The 4,154-nt window shown below is 35.4% G+C and overlaps 1 protein-coding gene across 4 annotated transcripts in view; it reads right to left on the bottom strand.

The window, feature by feature from the left end:
* MACIR (macrophage immunometabolism regulator) overlaps positions 1 to 4,154 on the bottom strand; it is a 20,568-nt gene that overhangs the window by 9,961 nt on the left and 6,453 nt on the right. For all 4 annotated transcript variants that reach the window (XM_017511808.1, XM_017511810.2, XM_017511812.2 and 1 more), the window contains exon 2: positions 2,723 to 2,812. The gene's annotated coding sequence lies outside the window, so the exon portion shown is untranslated. The remainder of the gene's footprint in view (positions 1 to 2,722; positions 2,813 to 4,154) is intronic.

Here is a 4,154-nt window from a genome sequence, read left to right as displayed (position 1 = left end):
AGCCTCCTGAGTAGCTGGGATTACAGGCATGCGCCACCATGCCCAGCTAATTTTTCGTATTTTTAGTAGAGACGGGGTTTCACCATGTTGACCAGGATGGTCTCGATCTCTTGACCTCGTGATCCACCTGCCTCGGCCTCCCAAAGTGCTGGGATTACAGGCGTGAGCCACCGCGCCCGGCCTGCTTTGTTTTTAATCAGTAATTACTGTATAGTCATATTGGTGAACATAATTTTTGGCTGCTTATAATTGCTAACAACCTACCCGTAGGCCTTCTAATTTACTGTTCCTAATCTGCTGTGGGCTGAAAATATCTGCTAACCAAACGTGTTAAAACTGTATGTAAAATAAAAATAAATCTGTGCTGAATGAGAATCGGGCTCCTTCATCTACATACATTTTGGTATAGTTATTTTAACTACTTAGAAGCCTTTGTCAGGTACTTTGGAGAATAATTTAGCATTTACTTATAAAATTGAACAAATGCTCATTAAACAACCCAGTCACCATACTCATAGATATCTAACCCAAGAAAAATGAAAATACATGTCCATACAAACACCTGAATGTGAATATTTATGACAGCTTCATACACAGTCACCGAAACTGGAAACAATCCAAATATCCATCAACAGGGAAAGAGATAAACAAACTGCGGTCCATCTCTACAATGGCTACCACTCAGCAATGAAGTGGAACAAACTAAGAAAACACCAAGTGAAAGAGGCAGATGTTGCACCTGTATACCCCATGATTCCATGTACGTGGCATTCTGGAAAAGGCAAAACTATTGGCCTGAAATCAATCAGTGATTGCCAAGGGCTAGGGTGGAGAGAGGGGATAACTGCAAAGGGGCAAAAGGGAATTTTGTGGGATGATGAAAATATTCTATTTGTTGACTGTAGTGGCCACTACATAACTGGATACATTGGTCAAAATGCATCAAACTATACACTTTAAAAGGATGAATTTTACTATGTAAGTTATACTTCAATAAATGTGACATTAAAAATAAATGAACTCTTTGTCACATATTTCCAAGTTTCAGATGGTCCTCCAAATTTAAAATTTTTTTGTACCATATAATTTCAGAATCAAAAGGAATCTTAATAGTTGCCCAGTGTATGTTTGAACACCTTCAGTGACAGTTAACTCACTCTCTCCCAAGTTGACTCATTTCACCTTGTGCAGCTCTGCTAGAATGTTGATTTACTCATATATAGATCTGCATGTACATGCATACATACAGTCAGCCCTCTGTTTCCATGGGTTCTGCGTCCATGGATTCAACCAACCACAGAGAGAAAATATCTGAAAAACCAAAAAATTACATCTATACTGAATATGCATATACTTTTTGCTTGTCATTATTCCCTAAACAATACAGTACAGCCACCGTTTATGTAACGTGTACATTGTAATAGGTATTATAAGCAATCTAGAGATTATTTAAAGTTTACAAGAGGATGTGCATAGGTTATAGGCAAATACTATGCCGTTTTGTATCAGGGACTTACATGTCTTCAGATTTTGGTATCTGTGGGAAGTCCTGGGACCAATTTCCCATGGATGCCAAGGGACAACTGTACAAATATCGGCATATACAGACAAAGGTGGATAGACATAGATATACACACCTATATTCCTGTAGCTTCTACCCACTGCTCCTAGTTTTATGCTTTATTTCTATTAGCTGAGTCAGGGACCAGGCCACATTATTTTTTATTCAATATCCTCTCACAGTACTTCATACTGTGGTTTTCAAACTTCTTGCTCTTTTCAACAAAACTGAAAATTTTAGTCATGTTTCCATTTTTCAAATGTCCTAAAATGCATTTTCATAAATTTGATAGGTTTTATCTACTTAATGAGATTAAAGCGTTTGTTTTCCCCTAACATTCCTTTGAATCATTCTGCTGCTGACTGGAAATTTAGAAATCACTTATAGGAAACTGCTATTTCCAAGGATTATGACCTCTCTACATAATTTAAAGCAAGAGTGTACAAGTGGCCGAGTAGAATGACACACCAAAACATGAAGTCACACTAATATAGTCTTGAGAGTGCTAAAGAGCTACCATAAGAGCTACCATAGCTCATTATGAAGTTTTTTTTCCCTTCAAAGACTTCGAGCCACATGGACAACTATGTCAGCAAAGATACACAGATGACACACTGAAAAAAGACAACTAAAGGAAGAAAACAGTATTGCATATTTTTAACAGTTTAAATTCAGAGTGTGATAAAAAAAAATGTCACATTTGTAGTGAACTGCTATCTAAGTGAAAATAATGCTCCTGTCAGACACCTGTTAGCTCATTCTTTATATATGATCACATATAACCAGAATTTTTTGCAAATTATTTCAGCAATGTTTAGAGATTAATGTTTTTACTAAAATTTGCCCCAAATTGGAGCAACTACCTCTAACTACTTTACTTTGAAATATGATTTCATAAGATCTTTATCTCACGGGAATTTAAAAGGAAAACTTAAATAGTCAAACATTTCAAGTAAAATGTTTGCATATTGCAACAATAATTTCATTTCTCACCATTAAAAATTTGTAATTATAGTACACATATTTGCAATAATATACCAACATTTCACATTCACTTGATTAACCGACATTTCATATTCACTGGTTTATTGTCTTTAAAACACATTATGGTATTATTTTCATACAACTGTTAACAAACAGAAAAAGCAAAATACAACTTACCAGACTAAATCTCAGAAGATGTCACTGTACAATTTCCAATGAGTCCCAAGGGAACACAGACATAATAATTTTTCTGTTCTACTCCAGGTACTAAACATGAAATACAAAAATAAACCTTTAATTTAACAAGTAACACAACTTACAACACGATATCAATTCTAACTGCAAAAGAGAATGAAACTAGCAGGAGGTAGTAACACCAAGTATAGGTTATATAGGACCCAATAAATTAACTCAATTAAAGTAATGTTGAGTTTATTGAACTAAATGCATCCTCAAACATTTCATCATGTGTATTCCTCTGTACTCTGTTGCTTAAATTCTACCTAGAGACTAAGAGTAGCTAAATGGGCTAAATAATCAGACAAGTAAAATTAAGGTAATAAGTATTAGTTTCACCATCCTAGTCCTATTCATATGTTCAACTGATTTACAGTACTCTATGGAGAAAAAAAAATAATGCTTATGCCAGGATTAAAAGTACAGGCCATAGTTCCTAGCTCCAGCCTTGTTAAGAACTCTGCCTCTTGACCCTGCATAAATACCAATCTCTAAAATGAGGACCATAATATCCCCCCCTTCTCCCTAATACAGTTGTGAGATAGACCAAATGAAATGAGGTAGGTGAACACTTTACATGCTGCAAAGCTCTTTACAACATATGATGCCATTATTATGCAATTAATTTTTGATATCTACTAATTTTAGCAATAAAGCAGCGATAATGTAAATCTTACATAAGACCAATAGGCAAATGATAAGAAGGCTCTTGGATGACAACAACAAAAAAGAGAACAACTGAAAAAGCACTTTTTTATGGTTACCACCTTACTGAAGGTTTCTAGCATCTCCTCTGTGCCTTCCCTCTCTTACCTAGGAAGTTAATGTGTAAGAGAAACTATCTTTATCTCCTACCTCCCCAGTTAATAGGGTTAATTTGCTGAGACCAAGGAAACCCTCTAAAGTCCTTTTCCATCTGTAAAAATTTCTTTGGTTGTTGGTTTTCTGTTGTCCTAAAAAATAGAAGTGGTTGGAGGGGTGTCAAATGAGGAGAGAAGATTCATTTTAACTGCATAGGTGCACAGAGCCTGAGAAGTGGTGATAGTACAATACCTTCTCAAACAAAAGACAAACTGCAAGAAAAATGGCAAGGGGTTTGGAACTTTATTAGTTTCCTTGCCAGCGCAGAAGAGTTTTATCCAAACGAAATAGACAATTACTGAATTTAATACGGGTTTCTTTAGCTTGAGAAACTGGAAGGAACTAATCCACGAAGAACTGATATTCCAAGAAACTGGCATGTTTATCAGCCTTTGGTACTTCTTTAGATGTAGATAACAGAAACACTCCCTTTCATTTCTTTTGCCACCAACTATTTTCAAATTGGGTAACCAAAATATCAAAAAATCTAGAAAATTAAGCCTTGATTCTA

The sequence above is a fragment of the Cebus imitator genome, unplaced genomic scaffold (assembly GCF_001604975.1).
Source record: "Cebus imitator isolate Cc_AM_T3 unplaced genomic scaffold, Cebus_imitator-1.0 Scaffold452, whole genome shotgun sequence".
In the NCBI taxonomy this organism is placed as follows: domain Eukaryota; kingdom Metazoa; phylum Chordata; class Mammalia; order Primates; family Cebidae; genus Cebus; species Cebus imitator.
Note: the sequence above shows the minus strand (reverse complement) of the source record. Positions and strands in the feature narration are given on the sequence as shown.